Source organism: Prionailurus viverrinus, chromosome B1 (genome assembly GCF_022837055.1).
Source record: "Prionailurus viverrinus isolate Anna chromosome B1, UM_Priviv_1.0, whole genome shotgun sequence".
Taxonomy (NCBI): domain Eukaryota; kingdom Metazoa; phylum Chordata; class Mammalia; order Carnivora; family Felidae; genus Prionailurus; species Prionailurus viverrinus.
This window is the reverse complement of record NC_062564.1, coordinates 62,627,042-62,648,622: the sequence shown is the minus strand read 5'-3', so window position 1 is coordinate 62,648,622 and position 21,581 is coordinate 62,627,042. Positions and strand designations below refer to the sequence as shown.

Below are 21,581 nucleotides of genomic sequence, written 5' to 3'. Positions count from 1 at the left end.
AGGTGCCACAGGACTGGTCCTGGAAGTGCTCAAAAAAGGTGAAAGTTGAAGCCATCAGCTGTTGTCAACCAATACAAAGAGAGACAGGAAAAACAGAAGAGTGTGTCTCTTCTCTTTTCCCCTTGCCTTCCAATCTCCCTCTATTGCCTTCTACTGACAAAAGTCAATAGGAAGCTATTTGACTAACTGGGAAATGTAATTTACAGTCTCAGCTCCAGCACCGTAGACAAGAGTATTGAAGAAAATAGGTAAATAGCTGACACGCGCTCCCTATCTCACCCAGAGTAAATGCCAAAGACCTGCAATGATCTCTAGGTTCTGCATAACTCAGTCCCTTGTTAACCTTCCATTTTTATCTCCTATTCCTCTCCCCCTACTCCTTCTGTTCTTTCCACACTGACTCCCTGCTCATTGTTGATCACATTAGGCATGTTCTTATCTCACAGCCTTCACATTTGGGGCTCACCCTGCATGAAATCCTCTCCCAGAAACCTTGAAGGCAGGCTCCCTCATTCCCATCTTCTCAAAAGTTACTTTCTCGAGGAGGCCTTCCTTGGACATTCCACCTAAAATTTCAACTCATCATAGCATTTCCCTCCCCTGGTTTCTTTTTTCCCCTATTGACTTATCATTCTGTAAAATACTACATATTTTCCATATTTATCTTATGGATAAATATACTACAGAAGGAGTAGTATAGCTTCAATGGTAGAATTTTAGTTTTAGGGCACAGAGACTTTCACTTGTTTTGCTCCCCTAGTGAAAGGACAGTGCCTGGCACATATTTGACATTCAGTAAATCTTTTTTGGATTAATGAATACCTGCTAACATAACCCTAGTCCTAGCCAACTCTCATCTGAAAGCATCCAATAGTCTAACTGCTATCTCTTCATCCATTCTTAACCTGTAGGTCCATTTTCAACACTGGTGCCATAGTGGTTTTTAAAAATTAATTATATATTACAGTATATTGCAGGCAGCTAGAGGACAAAAGTCTTGTATTACTTATAATTATATCCCCATTTCTTTGGGTCCTGTATCTAAAATTGACTTACTTAGATAAACTTGACTCATTCAGAGTTCTTTGTTATATAGACACAGGATGGGAATGTGTATATTTTATGTAACACAAAAGTTATGGTCTTGAAATCTTGCCTGTGGACCAACATATATGTTAAATGCTAGGTTTTATTTCAAAGGAGTTTAAAATAAATATGCATTTCTTTGGAAAATTCCTTGGGAATGAGGCATAATAAAATCTCACTTAAGATAAGCAGGCATGTAATAATCAAAAGTCCTCAAAGTCACAAAATATGAATGTGTCTTTCATATTTAGCAGTTATTTAAAGGTCTAAAGAGAATAATTGTTTAACAAAACATCTACTAAGTTTTCTCTGATTTCTCAAATATAGTAGTAACATGTCCCCTTTTCTCATTGTCCAAACTTTACTTCTATGATCTCTGTAAAAGCTGCATTCTTTTAGAAATGAACAGGTTGGTAGAGTCTGATGGAAGAGTCGGATACAACATGAGTCGGGGCAACAATTCAGCATGTCTGCCTGGTTGCTTCTCTTGCTTCTGAACTACCATACCTTTGAGTTTTGCTTATGCCAGGCTGGTGGCTAGAGGTATATACCTTCTCTTAATGGACTGCAATGGCCTGGAGGTTAGGTTTTATTCCCTTTGTGTCCACAGAGGTTTTTTTTTCAGGTAGGTATTAAAATTGGTTGATATAATTAATTTAAAAATTGGACACAAAGAGAAATAAATGAAGCAACTCTACTAACACATCGATGGAACTTACTAAGCATAGCAAAAATTGTTAGATTCAATGCAAAGAATGAATGCCCATATTTATCCATTATGTAAAATTTGGTGTTTTATGCAATGATCTAGGCTCATAGGTCTTGTGCGTGAGTTGAGTGAGTGAGTGAGTGAGTTGGTGTGAATGTGTGTGTGTGTTTAATGGTCCAAGCCTAATTGAAAGGAGGAGTTTTGACAACTCTCAAAACAATGCTGGCTTTTTTTTTGTACAAAATACAAACTGCTTTAAATAATTATGAATATAAATTCATGCATGTTCATTTCCTACCTTCAGCTTCTCCCCTGCAGATCTTGGGTCCTAGGACTTTGCAGAGCCGTCTTCTTCTCGGCTCATGCTCCCTTACTTCCTTTGGAGTATATGTTACGCAATGTATTGAAAGGCAAATTGTCTATCTTAATCTCCAAGGAAAATGCAGAGTCACACAAAAATATGCACAAACAGCTGGGGTATAGGTTGACGATAGTGAAACCAAACTTTTTTTTTTTTTTAATATTGGAAAATGTGAGTGAAGTTACTTTTTATAAAACTTCCCTGCTGTTTTCACAGCACATCATGTAGCCCTATGAGACTCTATACGCTATATTTTCAGAGGCTTTAAAAAAAAATGAGCCAGTGCTGATTGTCTAATCTTTACAAAATACTTACATCTCTGATGAAAAAAATCAATCCTCCACATCTAATGGTAGGGTTCTCAAAAACAAATAATATAAAGGCATTTGTTGGAAAAACTGTGTTTCCAAGCATATGAATATAAGAAATATTTACTTTTTTCTTAGAATTATTTTCACTGGTTCATCTTTAATGTCATTAGTTTTTGCTATCATGAATTAACCTTGGCTTTGTGGCATCTATATGGTTGGATAGCCGCCAATATTTATCTTCTTTAATGTTTACTGAGTGCTTACATATATATTGTCTTACAAAGAAGATATTCTTCTTATCTCCACTTCACAAATGTTTGATGGCTGCTTTTGCAGGTGTTATCCAATGATGTTAAGGTAAAATCTAAAGATCCAAATAACTTAGAAGATTGAAGAGATATATTTTTGATAAATTATCAGATACTTGTGTCATAAAATAAATATATTCAAGTTTATCCTTGTAAACCAATTAAACTAGGAGGAAAAATAATAATAAATCTAATGTATCTGTTTGCATGCGATGTCAGTATTTCATCATTAAAAAGATGCTAAGAATTATATTTTAGTACTAGTGACAGTAGTCTAAACAAAAGATATATAGCTCAGTGGCATGTTAAAGGAATCTGAAGCTAGGAAGCTCAACACGGTTGAGGAAAGCATGTTATATATATTATACATATATTGTGTACACACTATATATAGGGAAAGAGGGTCTTTCTTTCTGTTCTGTGGTACTCAGCACACGTTTTCCATTTTCCCAGGCACAGAGTGGTTTCTGGAGCTCACTGTTTCTGTTAGCATACAGGGGAAAGAGAAAGGCCGGAAGGTTTTTCCAGAAGTTCCACCCAACAGCTTCCACCTATATCTCACAGGCCATCCTAGTTGCCAGAGTGCATGGGAAAAGTAGGCTCTTGGCCACCTATCACCACAGGGGTAAAACTCGAGACTAATTATTGAAGCAGAAATGGAGAATGGATTGGGGCTTATAACTTATTGTTTTTGCCACTCACCCATAAAGGAACATAGAATTTTCCTCCTTTTAAGGACAGTATCTACTTAATCCTCCAAACTATTACCCTACATGTAAACAATGCCCCACTCAGGGATTAAAAAGGATCACTGATTAATTTAATCCTCTGATTAAAAAGTAATCAGAGAAAACAAATTTAGTTTAGTGAAGGTGACCGTTGAAAATGGAAAGTTATCTACTGTCGTTCAAAATACTGTATGATGGCAATAAAACAATGACCTAGAACTCGAAAATGTGAAATTACCAGTAGTCACTGGGTGCATGGTAATTTACTAAGAAGTCTGGTAAAGAGTAGAAAGTCTGGTTACACACAATTTTCTCTATTAAGGAGTTTGCAGTACTGGTTGTTACCCAATAAAAAGCTTATATTATTTTTAGGAGAAAATAAATGGCTATAATTTCTACCTCATTTATTAAAAATCTATACTTTTTCTCTCTAGGGATCATTTGTTGAAAATGCCTTGGGACCATTAAGGAACTGTTTAAATTATGACTATTGTTTTCTGGAGTTCTGAGAGCTAAAAGGAATCAAAGCCTCTTTCCAGAGTCTTACTCATTCCTATCGTGGGCATGACTTAAAATATAAAATCCATCAGGCTACTGACATAAAGCATTTAGAAGAACAGTAAATGACTGAAAATAACATTAACTCACCATCTCAAATGTATGTAATAACATGAAAACGTGCTAGACCACACAAGTAATACAGCACAAGTATATTAAATGAAACAAGATAGAATTTAATATATAATTTTATCGAGAACTGGTTAGGAAAAATGATATAAATATTACCTTTCATTTCTCGGAGAAGAATAATTGGCAAAAACATTTGGAAAGATACATACACACATAAATGCCTTTTTAGATATGTGAGTGAGTATAAATATACATGGAAAGTATTCAAACAGTCATAGTCTTTAACATAGTAATTCCACTTCTGGAAATCTATCTTAAAGAAATAGTCCTAAATACTGAAAAAGAAGGAAAAAAAGCTTTATGCTTCATCGTCATGGCAGCAATGTTTAGAAGTAAAAATCTAAAAATAGTAGTTGTTCAACAAGGGCCAATAACTGGGTAACTAATGGCACATCTACTCATTGAAATACTGCATTATTAACTGAAAGGACAAAAAGAGAACTCTAAGGTATCACAGAGGTACTAAGTGCTGGAAACACCTATCACCCCTGGGGCTGGGGGTACAAAGAAAAGAAATTGAAGTCACTAAACGTAGTTCCTTACTACCATCTTACCTGAAGTTCAGACCTCTGAAAAGGCAGCCCAGCCAGTCGACACTGATGTATTGAGGCGAAGCATGATGAAGCTGGCTCTCTAATCCTCGAAACTGCTGCTACGGTAAGAAACCGCTACTTGCATCTCTAGGGCGAAGTTCAGGGCTCAACCAGCAGGTAGGAAGCTCTCAGGGGGCTGCTTTCGCCTCCAGCCTTCCGCTCTCCCTGTAGCCCCCCCTGTTGGCAGAGTTTAAAGGGAACCAGCGGGCAAAGCACACACCTTTCAGCCCTACCTGTGCTTCTGCCTGCGGGAGATCTTGGCAGCTGTGCTCTGCGCATCTCCGCGTTCATCCTTTCTCTCATCAGCTCCTATGGCTGATGGCTCTCATCAGCTCCTCTGGCTTTTGGCAAATTGAGGGGGAATTGGGGTGGGGTGAGGGGGAAGGGTGCTCCCTGGATCCGCAGGGCCGAGCAGGCGCACACTCCCCCATGGCTCACGCCAGACAACAGATACCCAGGGCCGGCTGAGGAGGGATGAGCTTGTGCCCCACCATCACAAGGGTGTAGAAGGGTGGTTTGGAGATGGGAGACAATAGCCCAATAACCGACGTACTCTTTATTCATTGCCCGTCTTTCCATCTAGAAAATGAACTCTTAAAGGACAGGGCAGCTTTGGCTCTTAAAACCATGGCCCATGGCCGGTGCCCCATAAATATTGTTGACTTAATGAAAAGAAACTCTCTGTTACTGAAGGAAGAGGGAAAAACTGTGAACAAAAATTATGGCATCTTTATTTTTGTCTTTTAGATTTTCCTAGTCCAAAAATTAATAAATAAAAGGCATAAGCCAGCAGGACACCTCTCCTCTCAGTCGTCCCTGTCCTGTCTCTTTTTAACTGTTTGTAACTTTGGGGAGTTACTTAACTTTAGGGATCGCGGTTTCGTAATCCTAAAAATAGAAACAACACTTACTTTAAAGTGTAATCTAAGGCCTGCTAGGATGGTATATGCAGGATACCTTCTACCATGCAGGGCACGTGTTTGTTCATTGGATTGTGCTGCAGAAATCAAAACACACGGTCCTACACCCTCCAGCCAATGTGCACCTGGCATCATTTCCACGTAGATATGGTTTCTAAATAATAATAAAAACTAACATTTACTGGGCATTGATATTTGTGCCACACATTGTAAGTGTTTTCACTGTGTAAGTGTAAGAACTCATTTAATGCTTCCAACAATTTATGAGGCAGATGCTTTTATTTTTCGAATTTTACTGAAGAGAAAATTAAGGCGCAAAAAACTAGATAACTCTTCTCGGGTGGCGCAGCTAGGAAGTGGCAGAGCTAGAATTTGCAAATTTGCCAGGCAGAATTCGCCAGGCAGAGCGAGGCAACCTGGCTTGAGGGTCCATCCTCTGAGCCCTTGTTACGTTGTTTCTTTAATAAGACTCCTAATGATCTGATTTATTAAACTTTTATTTATTTATTATTTTTCCAAGTTTTTATTTAAATTACAGTTAGTTAACGCAGTGTAATATTAGTTTCAGGTATAGAATTTAGCGATTCATCACTTAAATACAATACCCAGTGCTCATCACAACAAGTGCTCCCCTTAATAAGGGATGGGTAATAATCTTATTCTTCATGCTGATTCTGGGTATTTGCAGGACTATCCTGTGTGACTGTTAATAGGCACTTCACCCAGTTCAGCCAAAAATTTTAAGGAGACTTACTGGCTTAAACACACACACACACACACACACACACACACACACACACGCACATCTGAGTGAATTGGATACAGCAAGATTGAGAAGAGATGGTGTCTCATGAAGGCATCTGGGTAAAGCTTAAATCCAGCCAACCTAATTATAAACTGTTATCCCCCTATTATGGAAAAACCCTGTAATTGGATATAAGAAAATCCTCTGTAAAAGCTTGCTCCTCAGGCAAGGTTTAACACTGGTCTTAAAAGCTCAATTAAATATGATCAAAAGAGTATTTCAAAAAAGTTATACTTAAAAAATTGAAGGTAAGCACTTTGCCACATTAATGCAGTGGTCATTGGATGGTACTACAAAGGGTAATGTTTTTCGTTGTCTTTTCCTTTTAAAAATAGCTTTTGATAAATTTTTCTAAATGAGAATAAATTATTCAAAACAGAATGTCTCTTAAGTCTGAGAGGGAATAGGTATTACAAGGAGAAAATTTAGATTAATAAAAATAAAGGGAATTATACATAATCGCGTCATTGTGTGTTAAAACTTTTCTGTATTTTCCAGACTTTTTCCAGCGTAAAGACATCATATACTGCGTACGTGTGCAGAAATTTTGACCAAAAATACCAGATCACGTTATTCATACTGCTTTATACTCTGTTTTTCTTTTCACTTCTCAGAATCTGTGAATGTCTTCCTCTATGAATAAGTACACATATATATCAGACTTTACAATATATTTATGCATATTAACATAATTTTTAACCAGTCTTGAGTTGTTGGATATTTAAGCAGGCATTTTATAGCCAGTATAGCCCCAAATTGATACATTTATTTTTAACCACTTGCCTGATAAATTCCTCAGTATAAATTCTGAGAATTAAAATACTTGTCAGTAGGCAGATGCCCTAAGTCTTTTAGTGCATATTGAATATTTGTCCTCCAGAAAGATGACCCTAAATAACTCTTCTGCCTCGTAGTATATCAGAATGCCAGTTTTCTTAGAGACACATCCTGCTCTTCATCACCTTTCTCAATAAGATAAACTAAACAAAATCAACAGACACTATTTTATTTTCCTTTCTTTGATAACTGTTGAGCCTTATGTGCTTTTGTCATTTGCATTCCTTCTCCGAATTGCCTGTTTTTGTCCTTTGTCCATTTTATTTGTGGGATTTTTTTTGGTAAGAGTTCTTTATCTTACATTGTTTTTAATATGTTGCAAAAACTTTTACCACATTTTTACCCAAAGCTTGGCGAATGAATTATATAGAAATTCCCATTCACATGTATTTCATATATTTCACTCTAAAGTGAGGATAAAATGCACATCCAAAGGAGTCCTGGAGTGTCCTAAATCCCCAAGCGGAAACAAGAGCACGAAAATCCCTGAAACACCAGAGACTCCTAGCTTGGCACCGAAGTCACAGGAAAAGACAGTGCTGGGCTCATGACACACTCTCAGGAAGAAAAGCCAAGAATTCAGTCTGGCTGAGAACTATCCCTTTGGCCACAGGGAAACATTTCTCTTCATCAGTTTCTTCATTGGACAAAGCTAGAGATGGATATCAAACTCCACTGGGTAGCCTTCCCAGTTCCTCTCTACTGGGTCAGGGTCACTCGTCCCTTAGATCTCAGCTCAAACACCACTTCCTCAAGGAAGTCTTCCCTGACCTGGCTCCCAGGTCAAACCTCTTTTTGTGTGTTGTTCACGAGACCCTGTACTCCTTTGCGGCATTTCCCACTGTTGTGATTTTATATTTATTTACCTGCTTATTTGATTCAGATCTCCTTCTCACTCACTGGAATGGGTGCTCCCTGAGGGCAGAAACTGTCTGGTTTTGCAAGTTTTCATGTCTCTACACTTAAGCTCGTCACACAGAAATGCATGACTAGGATTCGTTAGGCAAATTGATTACATATAAATATGCATTGTAAATTACAATTAATATCCATAGAGAGAGGGTTCAGCCATTCTCCGTGAATACTTGGGACGTTTTCACGAAGTGCTGACTTGAAGAGCCACTTCAGATATTATTAAATAGAAAAATCTAAACATGGGAGATCTAGGTAAACAAGGCCTGTGTAAATAGAATGACTTTCCATTAAACCCCTCATAACTTTTACGAAGGCTATTGATTAGATGCCCAGAGACCCAAAGATTAAAGGAAAAAAAATCCTCTGCACTTGTGTAGTCGAAAATGATAGCCACCAGCCGCACGTGACTATGGAACAGTTGAAAGATGGCTAGTCGAAATTGAGAGATGTTGTACCTACAAACTGTGCATAGGATTTCAAAGATTTAGTATAAAAAAAAGAGTTGAAAAAACACCTCAATAATTATTATACTTGAAGTGATATTTTGGATATATTGGGTTAAGTAAAATATAGTACTAAAGTTAATTCTAGGGTGCCTGGGTGCTCAGTGAGTTGAGCGTCCAACTTCGGCTCAGGTGATGATCGTATGGTTTGAGCCCCGCACCTGGCTCGCTGCTGTCACCCCAGAGCCGGCTTTGCCCAGAGCCCGATTTGGGTCCTCAGTCCCCTTCTCTCTTTGCCCCTCCCCTGCTTGCACTCACTCAAAAAATAAATAAATAAACATTGAAAAAAATAAAAATAAAATTAATTCCACCTGTTTCTTTTTACTTTTTTATCGGGTCTGTTAGAAAATTTACAGTTAAATATATGACTCACAATATATTTCCATTGGAGGGTGCTGCTCCTTACTATAACTCACAGATACAAAAGACTTCACCTAACTCAAATTAGCTCTACACTTATTTGCCACCTATTTAAAAGAACTGAAACCTCAGAATTCCACAAAAGAGAAAAGTTTGAGTAATAAAAACATGTTATAAACATCTAAATACTAAAGCTTTCTCAATGGAAGTCTTCAGGTTGCTACCTAACATTCATTTTCTCTCATTTTATCCACAGTTTAACACATTTTCCTATTCACTCTCTCTCTCTTTTTTAATGTTTATTTATTTTTGAGAGACAGAGCACAAGGAGGAAAGGGAGACACAGAATCCAAAGCAGACTCCAGGCTCCAAGCTGTCAGCACAGAGCCCAAAGCGGGGCTCGAACCCACAAATTGTGACATCATGACCTGAGCCAAAGTCGGTAGCTCAACAGACTGAGCCACCCAGGGTGTCCCTTCCCTATTCACTTTCTCAACTCCAAGAAGTCTACTGCAAGTATTGAGCAAAGTAACCAACAGCAAGCACACGTATTTGAGAATTCAAACTCTTACTCCTTCACTTTTTGTGAGGCTGAAAGCCTGGTACCAAGGTAGGCAATAAGAAATACAACACAAAGAATACTATGAAAAAATACTATGAAGGTAAGATAGTACAACAAATCTAAGTTGTGGGAGAGGGCAACATGTTCCTGCTTTGTGCAGGAACAAAAGTGATACACCCTCTGTAGTCTAATATAATTGATCTAAGAAAAGCTAAGTGATTGGTTATAGGGCATATTCCATTTAAGAAAACATAGGACGAGTTCTATCTGAAATTATAAAAAGGAAACATTGAAGTTTAGTGATTGCGTCTACCAAGAACAGCTATTCACCTAAGATAAAGGGGACAACAGTGACAGGTGGAGAGAGGTAATAGGAGATAAGAAAGAATAGGGGCTGTGTGCTGGTTAGTCAGTTTTATTATAAAGGAGCTTACTTTAAAAATCAGTCATCTTTTATTGTGTAATGTAAGGAAATTTAGGACAAATATAGATTTGATAAACAGAATGTTGTGAAATAACATCTTAATATCGATATCAGTTATTGCAACCCACCTATCAGTAGGAAAATGTTCTGCCCTGCCTCCTGTCAAGCGCCATCCTCCCCGTGCTTTTATGACAAGATTTTAGTGGAACCTTTGGATTATTATACGCTTTGGCCGCGGTGAGTGAATGACCGTTAGGTCTGTTCACTGACTTCAAATCACATGTTATCAGTGAAACCTTCACTGCTGAGTTTCCTTTCATTGTATCTCCAGGCTGACCATTTCCTGTCAATGTCCTTAGAACGGAGAATATACTAAAAACTGGGGTCAGCCACTATGCCACTACCTCTACACTTCTGGCTTTGAAAGATAAAGCAGTTTTTATTTTGTTTTGTTTCAAAATATTATTTTTTTCTTTAAAAAAAACCCCAGCATTAGATTTTTCTGTGATTTGTTTCATGTTAAAAATCAGCAAGATATATTTTAAACAATATATAGTGTTGTCCAAAGAGTCACTCACTGCAAAATGAAATAATTTCTCATTGTTCATATTTTGCTTCATTCAAGAATTCTCAAGCTCTGTCCAGCATAGTCTTTGAGACTGCACAGAATAGGAGCAACTCAAATCTGACTATGACCCTTGTGATACTGGGACCTAGGAAAACACGACGAAGAGTGTATAATGATTGGCTCATGGAAAATAACTAATTTTTTAAAAAGCTCGCAGTGTATTAATTAGAACTAACATGTAACATATTTCAAATATCTATCTACAAAATTTGTGTTCACCAATTGTGTTCCTTTAGAATAAATTTCATTATGGGTTGTTTCCTTATTTTGTCATCTTCAGAAGTATAGTTGAGTCATTATTTTGACCATATTGGGGGAAAATGAGCTTATCAATCTATAAAAGAAAATAAACAAAACCCCAAATCTAAATATCAAAATAAGAAGACTGTAACTGTGCCTGGTGACTGCAGACAGTTAGCACAGCTGCTTGAAAGTGTGACAGTCATCCTCGCCCTTTGGATTTCTCACATTAATATTAGACTGGCTAATGACCAAGGTGTGAAGAATTAGGATTCTGGGCTCTCAGTAATGAGCAGTATACAACCTGCTTTTATTGGAATGACAGAAGGAGATGGAAGCCACGTGTAGGTGGGGGGAAATGGGATGGAAGAGGACGCGGTTAACTGCTTATTTTTGAAAAGGCTTGTTATTGTGTTGTTGTCATTGCTACTATTAAAGCGAGTTCCTTCCCTGTCAGCTTCAGAGCACATTTCCTGCTCTGTGAGGAGAGAGCTATCTTCATGAACAATAAAATAAACTGATAGTTGTATAATGTGAAAAAAAAAATCACTTGAACCGAGGGGTAAAATGGTCCAACTGTTTTATGTAGTCACGTGGCGAAGAATGTTCTTAATCAACAGCTCCAATGTAACTGGCAAGAGTCACAAGCAGGGCTGGATTCCCACACAGTAGATTAACATAATTCTGACAGAGGAAGGACTCTTCTCTGGCAAGAGGCGCCTGGGCAGGGTTCTCTGGGCAGGTCTGACTCAAGGACACAGTGTACTATAAGAAGAAGAGAAAAGACAGTAAGTGACAGTAAATGGAGGCCTGAAGAAAAGATGCCCTACCTTTTGTTTTAGTTTCACTAAGCTTCTGAGCGAAAGCGAGAGAGAGGGAGAAAATATATCGGTTGTATGGTTGTTTTCAAATTGTTGTTTGCTATTATTATTTTGTATTTTTGTTTGTTTGCTGATTTAGGGTTGGTTGATATTTTTAACTAAGCCGGTCACTTAGTTTTTCTCATGATTGAATACCAGCTGAATCACTTTTGGCTTCTAAATGAAAAATTTTGATTCTCTTGCAATTATCCACACTAGTATAACTTTCTTTCTTGCTTGCTTGCTTGCTTTCTTGCTTTCTTTCCTTCTTGCTTTCTTGCTTTCTTCTTTCACAAGTTCCAGGGTCTCTGCCTCTCTGTTACATGCACTCCAGGGACAGATGGCAGAGGAAGGCACCACCTGTCTGACAAAAGACACTACCTGGTTGGTGCTCTGAATGTCATGCTGAGAAGCAGTAGCTGTCACCGAGGAAGTATCAATTGTTATATAATTGCACAGTCAAGCACTTGGTCATATTCAGTTTTGCTGTTAATTATGTGCTGACTTATATTTTTAAACGTGGTTGTTTATGTGTCTGCAAACTGTGAACTCCTAGAAGACAGAGATGTCATGCTTCTTTTATAGCCTCCAAATTACAAGAAACCTAAAAGAATGAAACAAATATTTGACAAATGATATTCCACACCGGACTATAATGTTCACGAGGGCAGAGCTGGTACCGTTTTCTTCACCATCGTATCCCTAATGTTACACACAGTTCCTGACATATAAAGTGCTCCATCAGTATTTGTTTAATGGACAAATAAATGAATTTTTTATATATATCATGAATTGGATTGTCAGCTGAGACTGAGGTTGCCATGAAGGGCAAGAAGGGTAGAGTGGAGAAACTTCCTGCTCTTGGCTGATACAGACTACTGTACAGGGAGACCATCTTTTTACAGTTGGTTTTCTCTACTCTATTGGCCAATGGTGAAAAATAAGGGCAGATTCAGAGAACTCTCAATGGGATCTAGTTGTGCTTTTAGATCTTCTGAACCAGGATATATGCCACCAGCCTCTACCCCTATTCCCACCTCCCAATTTCCCCATCAGAGAATGGACTCGGGCCGAGCACCTCACTTTGTTTTGGTTAGCAGGACCAGCTTATATTTTCTCATCAAGTAATATTATCCTTTGTGAAATTCACAGCATATGGTTTTGATTATTTTACACTTCAAACTCAGAGGACAAAAAAAGAAAAAAAACAAGCACAAAACCTCTTGTCTGTAACATTTTTTGCAAGGCCAGTTACAGCTCATGACTCCACGAGAACCTAGATTCATACACAAGGCTCGCGGGTTTCACCCACAATTTGTTAGTTCTCCTGTTTCAACACAATTCCCTTCATCCTCTTCACACACCCTAGATTAAGAATTATTTTTCTATATCCTGCTTGGCACATGGCATGTGGACAGCAGTATTTGTTAAATGAGTGAATGAATGAATGAACGGATGGCCTGGCATTTTCTCTTACTAACACATTTTCTTTTTCTCCTTGAGAGGAGCTGCTATTTTTCAGAATACATCCATTTCGCCTCTGATTCATGTTCATGCTCTCTATTTTAAGACCTCATGCTGGGAAATCCTAATTTCCTATGTCATAAGGTTGATTTGACTACTCAGAATCTTCTTAACCTTGGTTTGTTACAGCAAGTTCCCAGCATTCTGATTCATGATCGCCTCATTAAAATCCAAACAAAATATACAGACACGCCTTAGGATATATTTATTAGTTTTTGTTTTTAGCTCTCCTTCTCCCCACCAAATTGAAAATATAGTTAGAATTTTTTTTTAAAGCATCCAAATGGGCATTTCAAATTACAATTTGACTTACCTAGAGATAAATATGAAGTTGAAAAAGCAGTCTAACCACGATCATGTCAAATAGTTAGGAATACATTTGGGCATCCATTTTAAAAATGCAAATGAAAATAATAAATATATATTTTTAATGCCCTTAGGATGTAACATCTAACATGATGACTACAGCTAGCATTGCTGCATGATATATAGTGAAGTTGTTAAGAGAACGGATCCTAAGAGTTCTCATCACCAGGAGAAATTATTTTCTTTTCTTTTTATTGTATCTATATGAGATGATGGATGTTAACTGAACTTATGTGGTACTCACTTCACAATATATATAAATCAAACCATCATGCTATGCACCTTGAACTAATACAGTGATGTATGTTAATTACTTCTCAATAAAACCGGGAAAAATCTCTTTAGCCTTTGAGCTCATAACTTAGATCTCTTATCATCATATTTATTTTCCATTACCAGAAAGATAACATTTTAAATTAGCATGCCCTTTCAAAATTTTTACTGTCTTTCTTTGAAGTAGGCCATCAGATAAAGGAGTACAGGATTTTTCGCCTTGTGTTTAGAAGCAATTAGAACAAATTGACTGAAGGGAGAAATTATGAAAATTTCTGATTCTAGTTATATCCCCTTTGAGATTCCCAAGACTGTCCTGTGAAATGCTTGGACTATTTTTCTTTTAGAAATTTTCTACTTTTTGTTTTAATCTGCAGATCTGATTTCCTGAGATAGTTTCTGAATATACTCTTTTTTGTTTCCAGGTAATAACAAGAGGAGATTAATACTTTATCTTGGAATAACTTTAAGAACTCTCACAATTATCACATAGATAAAACTTGACCTTGGTCCCATCCCTCTGTCTATCCCATCTGTTTGGCCCCAGCCCCCAAGGCCTCTCATGAGCCAAAGGACCTCACTCTGAGCTGGTTATTAAATAGCCTGGAAGAGTGTGTGGCTGGTAACTTAAATGGTATTATTTGCAGTAACATATTTCATCACAGGATTTTATAAACAGAATATCCTTGAGTCCAGGAGAAATGGTTGCTAATGATGATATTTATTGGGGCACTATTTTAAAGTGTCCTGTGACAGTCACCCGCTTCAGTCAAGCCCTATGAACAGATCCTTTAGGAAGTACTGGGCTGGTGGCAATGTTGAATAGATGTTGTAAAAACAAACAAACAAATATTGTTCACAACAGGCACCAATGTATGAGGATCAGATAACACATATTGTCTCTATTCCCCAACGGTAAAAAAAAAAAAAAAGAAAAAAAACCCCAGAAAATTACCCCCATTTATGCCTCAAGCTCTTCAGTGGGTGGTTTTGTAGATAAAAAGGAGGGGTAAGTTCTAAAACATGCAAGAATGAGAAAGGGATTTGTTGGTGTACATCCATTTACACACAGGATGAGTCAACTACCAGATTCTAGAAACCCAACTAATTTTCTGAAGAAAAGTTGTCACATGGCAAGTGTTCTTAAACACTGTGAAAGTCATTACTAAGATTTATGGATTCAATAGCTACAGCTACAGAATCACCTATTGGGTTAAATGACCCAAGGCTTTAGATTTCAATTCTTCAAACTTTCCAGATGAAAACTAAAGTAACCTTTAAAATATATACGTCTTATATCATCCTATTTTAAGAGGTAAGTTTCCTAGAATATTTTATATATATATAATTAATTTGTCTGTATCTGTGTGCACGTTTGTTAATTTTTTTAATTTGTAGATACTCGTGTTCATTTGCATTTTTTTCATAAAAACTAAAAAAGACTTCTACTTCATATACATGTTAAAAATACAAAAAATGTTAAGTATGAATAATAAGTACACTATACACGCAAGTTAATATTAAAATAATTGATATTTACAAATCTAGATTATAATATGGATATTGACATCTGATTTGTTTTCCTTGTCATTCCACAAAAATTCTCATGAAAACACAAAAAAGAGAAACAAAGACTCAGACCAGTTTTATTCTCTCCATTTTAAATTCTGCTTTTTGATCTTATTAAGTAGCTCTTTTTTTAATGTTGTTTATTTAGTTTTGAGAGAAGGAGAGCACAAGCAGGGAGAGAGGTAGAGAGAGAGGAAGAGAGAACATCCCAAGCAGGCTCTACGCTGACAGTGCAGGGCTTGAACCCATGAACTGTGAGATCATGACCTCAGCCAAAATCAAGAGTTGGACTCTTAACTGACTGAGCCGCCCAGGCACCCCCATTTAAGCAGCTCTTACCACTGTTGTATTTTAATTTTTCTTTTTTCTTTTCCGTGCAGTATTTGTTATTCCAAAGAATGCATGTGACATAGATTTAATTTATAAAGCATACTAATAAAATGAATGACCATGAGCTCTTTTCCTACCCCATGTCCTGCCTCACCCTCTAGGCATAACCACTATTCTGAATTTTCTGTTTGTCATCTTCCCCACCTTTTTTAGTCTTACTGCATATGTATACAGTCCTAAACATCATCTTGTTTATTCTTCATCTCTTTCAAAATATCACATGATTTTCTGAGGTTCGCTTTTTTACCCAACATTATATCTTTAAGAGTAATCTTTGTTGTATATAACTGATTTACAGTGTTTAGTTGTAAGCATAAACCATTATTTACTTTCTCATGAACATTTGGCATCTCCCAGCTTTTTGATATCGTAAACTGATACTATGAGCATTCTTTTACTTCCAGTGCACATGAATAAGTCTTTCTCTAAAGTAATTATCTAGAAGCACTGCTGAATTGTAGCGTATAAATGTCTTCAATTTTACTAAGAAATATTGATTATTTTTTTTTCTAAATCTTTTGCTTATACATCCTCACCAAATACTTGCTATTATTAAAGTTCTTTTTCCCAATTTAGGAGAATAAAATAGAATCTCATGATGTTCTTAATTTGCATTTCCCTGATCATTTATGAGGTTGGATACTTTTTTCATGTATCTATTTACTATTCTTATTTTCTCTTCTGAGAAATGCATGTCAATGTTTTCTTCCAATTTTTTTTCTATCATATACACTGTCTTTTATTGATTTTTAGGACTTCCTTATATATTATGCATACTAACTATTTATTGGTTAGAGTGTGGCTTGTTTTTTTCACTTTATGGTCTTTCGTGATGAATAGAAATTCTTAATTTTTAATGTAGTGTAACTTACCAGTCTTTAATTTTATAGTAGTGCTTTTTCTGACCTCTTTCAATCCTTCACTGCTCTGAGAAGATTGGACTTTCCCATGACAGTATTTTCCTGTTTTTTGCCCTAAAAGTTTTAAGTTTGTCTTTCACAGCTAAATCCTTAATCTATCTGATAATTATTTTCATATGTATTGTGAGAGTGGGATCCAATTTCATTTTTTCCACATGGATACCCAACTGTCCTAGCACTATTTATTGAATATCTTTCCTTTCCACAGTTATTAAACACACTTCCTGTTTCATACAGTAAGTGTCCAAATAAGCAAGGGTTTGATTCTGGGTTATCTGCTGTTTCACTGGTCAATTGATCTATTACCATGCCACACCACACTTTCCAAATTAGTACAGTTTATGAGTAAGTCTGAGTAAGTATGAGGCAGGTTCCCCTACTTCAGTTTTCTGTTACAGGAATGTCTGTTTTCTTGGCTGTTTGCTCTTATGCATTAATTTTAAAGTCATCCTGTCAAATTCTACCCAAAATTCTAAGGGATTTTGATGAGAATTACATAAAATCTGTAGATATCAACTTTGTGATATTGAGTCCCCTTAGCAACAAGTGCTGTTTATCCTCGTTTGTTTAGGTCTATTATTATTATTATTTTTTATCTTTTAAAAGTTTATTTATTTCTTTTGAGAGAGAGGGAGAGAGTGCACATATGCAAGAGGGGAGGGGGGAGAGAGAGAGGAAGAGAGAATCCCAAGCAGGCTCCGGGCTGTCAGCACAGAATCCAAAATGGGGCCCAATCTCACCAACCATGAGATCATGACCTGAGCCCAAATAAAGAGTCAGATGCTTAACCGACTGAGCCACACAGGTGCCCCTAGGTCTATTATTTTTAATTGAAGTATAGTTGACACACAATGCTACATTGGTTTTAAGAGTACCACATAATGATGTGGCAAGTCTATGCATTATGTTGTGCCCACCACAAGTATAGCTGCCGTCTGTTACCATCCAACCCAAATACCATTGACTGTATTCCCTGTGCTGTATTTTTCACCCCTGTGACCTATTCATTGCCTAACTGGAAGCCTGTATCTCCCACTTTTCTTCACTCATCTTGCCCCTCCCCTCTGGCAACAATCAGTTTGTTTTCTGTATTTATAGGTCTGTGTCTGCTTCTGTTTATTTGCTCATTAGTTTGTTTTTTAGATTCCACATATAAGTGAAATGATCCTGCATTTGTCTGATATATTTCACTTAGCATAACACCCTCTAGGCCCATCCATGTTGGTGCAAATGGCAAGAACTCGACCTTTTCATAGCTGACTAATATTCCATTGTATATATATGCCCCATCTTTCTTTATGCATTCATCTGTTGATGGACACAAGATGCTTCCATATCTTGGCTATTGTAAAGAATGCTGCAGCAAACGTGAGGGAGGGGAAGTTACACTGACTTTTACACCTTTCAAAAAAATTTTCCAATTCTCTGAATAAAATATTTCACAACTTTTGTTAGAATTATTCTTAGGTATACAATTTCTTTTCTTCCTATAGTAAATGGCAATAGTCTTAAAATTGGATTTTCTTAGCATTTGGTGCTGACATACAGAAATACAATGGCCAGCTAAGTTGGTCATAACACTAACCAGCTTGCTAAGTTTGTGTTACTAATAATCTGTAAATTTGTGGGGAGGTGTTCTTTTGTTTTGTTTACAAACAATTGTATCATTTGAGAATAATGACAAGTTTGTTTCTTTTCAGTTTGTATAACATTTATTTCTTCTTCTTGTATTACTATGCTGGCTAAGATCTCCAGTACCATGTTCAATAGTGCAGTAAGATCGTGTGTCCTTAACTTGTTCATAATTATAAAAGGAGTTTTCCTAATGTTTACTCATTAGCCATGGTGTTTCTTTTAGCCTTTCTGTGGCCTCTCTAAGACTGAAGAAATTCCCATTTATTTCTAGTTTGCTAAAATTTTTTATCATTTGCAATGCTGCATTTTAACAAATTTTTGTTCTGTATATAGTTGATCTTGAATGTGATAACTAATATTTATAGATCTTTGAATGCTAAACTATTTTGGATTCCTAAGATAAATACAACTTGGTCATCTGTGAATAATGTTTTTTATCCACTGCTGTATTCATTTTGGGCCTATTACATTTTTATTCATGATTGGAACAAGTCTATAATTTTCCTTTCTCATATAGTTCTAGTCTGATTTTGGTGTCAAGGTTAATGTAATGTCAAAGGAAGGGTTGGGGAGAATTTCTGTCTCATCAACTATCTTTAAAAATGTATGTATATAATATAATATGAATATTGTATATATGACCAAACAATTGGCACTTTAAAAGTTTTGTCTAATTTGGCTGTAAAACTATTTGGGCCTAGTGTTTATTTTATGCACATTCTAACTACTGATTCAATTATTAACATATATTTAAAGTATTCTTTTTCAAATCAGTTTTATAAGTGTTACTTGTCTCAGAATTTGTTCATTTTAGATATATTTTCTACAATTTAAAGGTTTTCTTGGGGAGCCTGGGTGGCTCAGTTGGTTAACTGTCCTACTTTGGCTCAGGTCATGATCTTGTGGTCAGTGAGTCAGAGTCCCACGTCAGGCTCTGTGTTGACAGCTCAGAGCCTGGAGCCTGCTTCACATTCTGTGTCTCCCTTTCTCTCTGTCTCTCCCCCACTAGCACTACATCTCTCTCTCCAAAATAAATAAGCATTAAAAAAAGTTTAAAGGTTTTCCTGGTATTTTCTTACTCTCTTTTTATCTCTGCTATAACTATAGTTTTGTTATCTTTTTAGTTCCTATGATGGGCCAGTTGGTTGTGTTTTCTCTCCTTTTTCTTGAACAATCACTCTAAAGATTTTCTTTTGGTTTAGTTGATCCTCTTAGGTCACTTACTTCTTACATTTAAAAAACTATCTCCTAACTTCTACATTCTGTTCTTCTTCTGTTTTCTTTCTTTCTTTTTTTAATGTTTGTTTATTTTTGAGAGATAGAAAGAGAGCACAAATGGGAGAAGGGCAGAGAGGAGGAGACACAGAATCCAAAGTAGGCTTCAGGTTCCAAGATGCCAACCCAGAGCCCAATGACGAGCTCAAACTCACAAACCATGGTGTTAAAGCACAAGTCAGGGAGGGGCAGAGAGAGAGAGAGGGAGACAGAGGATCTAAAGCAAGCTCTGAGCTGAAAGCAGAGAGCTCCATGTGGGGCTCAAACTCACGAACTGTGAGATCATGACCTGAACCAAAGTCAGACACTTAACCAGCTGAGCAACCCAGGGGCCTCTCTTCTTCTGTTTTCATACACTGGATGATTAGCTCATTAATTTTCATTTTCCTTTGAATATAAAATTTGCAGCTATAAACATCTGTACTTCAAAGTACTGCTTTCACAGCAATTCACAGGGCTTGATATGTAGTAGTTGTATGATTGTTGATTTCTAAGTACCTTGAAGTTCCCTTTAGGATGTGTCTTTTTAACCCATAAATCATTGGAGGGTACTTGCTGGGACGAGCACTGGATGTTGTATGTAAGCAATGAATCATGGAAATCTACCCCCAAAACGAAGAGCACATTGTATACACTGCATGTTAGCCAATTTGACAATAAATTATATTAAAAAAAAAAAGAAATGTGTTTTTAGATTCCAAATATTGTTACATTGTTTTTTGTAATCATATCTGAATTGCAGTGTCCAGAGAACATGTTCTTATAGCATGGATTTTTAAATTACTTTAGACCAGATTTGGGCCTAATGTATAATTAATTCTTATAAATGCTTTATACACACATTACATAATGAATAGTCTCTAATTATTATTTGTTGAAATCAAACTTGTTAATCCTACTGTGCAGATCTTCTCTGTCTTTACTAATTTTTGACTATTTCAATTGTCAATAATTGAGTGAAATGTGTTGAAATTTCTCCCCCTGATGGTAGATTTGACAATTCTTCCCTTTTGCTCAATATACTGTTACTTTCTATATTTTAAGACTATTTTCCCCTCCACAGGGATCTGAGTTTAGATTTGTTAGATTTTCTTGATAAATTAAAATTTTATCATTATCTAATAATCTTTTTTAACCTTTAACAATGGTTTGATTTTAAAGTTAATTTCGTCTAATACAAACCTAGCTACCCCATCTTTCTTCTGACATTATTGTTTTGGTGTATTTTTATTGTAGCCTGTCTTCAAGATGACCCCCAATGGTCTTCAACTTCTGGTAATCACTTTCTTGCATAGTCCCCTCCCACAGTGAATAGGTTTGACCTACATAATCATTAAGATATTGCATAAATGGCAGTGTATAGTTTCAGGCCCAGCTTACAAAAGACACCATAGTTTTTTGGGCCACCTACTCTGAGGGAAGCCAAGTGCCATGTGTTGAGGGTACTAGGCCTATAACAGGTCCTTCAACCACAAACAGTCCTTGAGATAAACCGTAGGCCTAGCTTACATCTTGACTACAATTTCTTGGGAGACCCTGAGTCAGAATTATGCAGTTCAGCCATTTCTGAATTCCCAATCCTTAGAAAATGTAAAACACTGCATATTTGTTTTAAATCTTTAAGTTTTAGGGGCTCCTGGGTGGCTCAGTCGGTTTAGCGGCCGACATCGGCTCAGGTCATGATTTTGCTGTCCGTGAGTTCGAGCCTCGCGTCGGGCTTTGTGCTGACAGCTCAGAGCCTGGAGCCTGTTTCAGATTCTGTGTCTCCCTCTCTCTGACCCTCCCCCTT

At 36.8% G+C, this 21,581-nt stretch overlaps 1 long non-coding RNA gene across 1 annotated transcript in view; it reads right to left on the bottom strand.

Annotated features, from left to right (window-relative positions):
- Window positions 1-12,362: 12,362 nt before the first annotated feature.
- LOC125163295 (uncharacterized) overlaps window positions 12,363-21,581 on the bottom strand; it is a 28,310-nt gene continuing 19,091 nt past the window's right edge. Inside the window, exon 3 of the long non-coding RNA XR_007151385.1 lies at window positions 12,363-12,444. This is a non-coding gene — a long non-coding RNA (uncharacterized LOC125163295). The remainder of the gene's footprint in view (window positions 12,445-21,581) is intronic.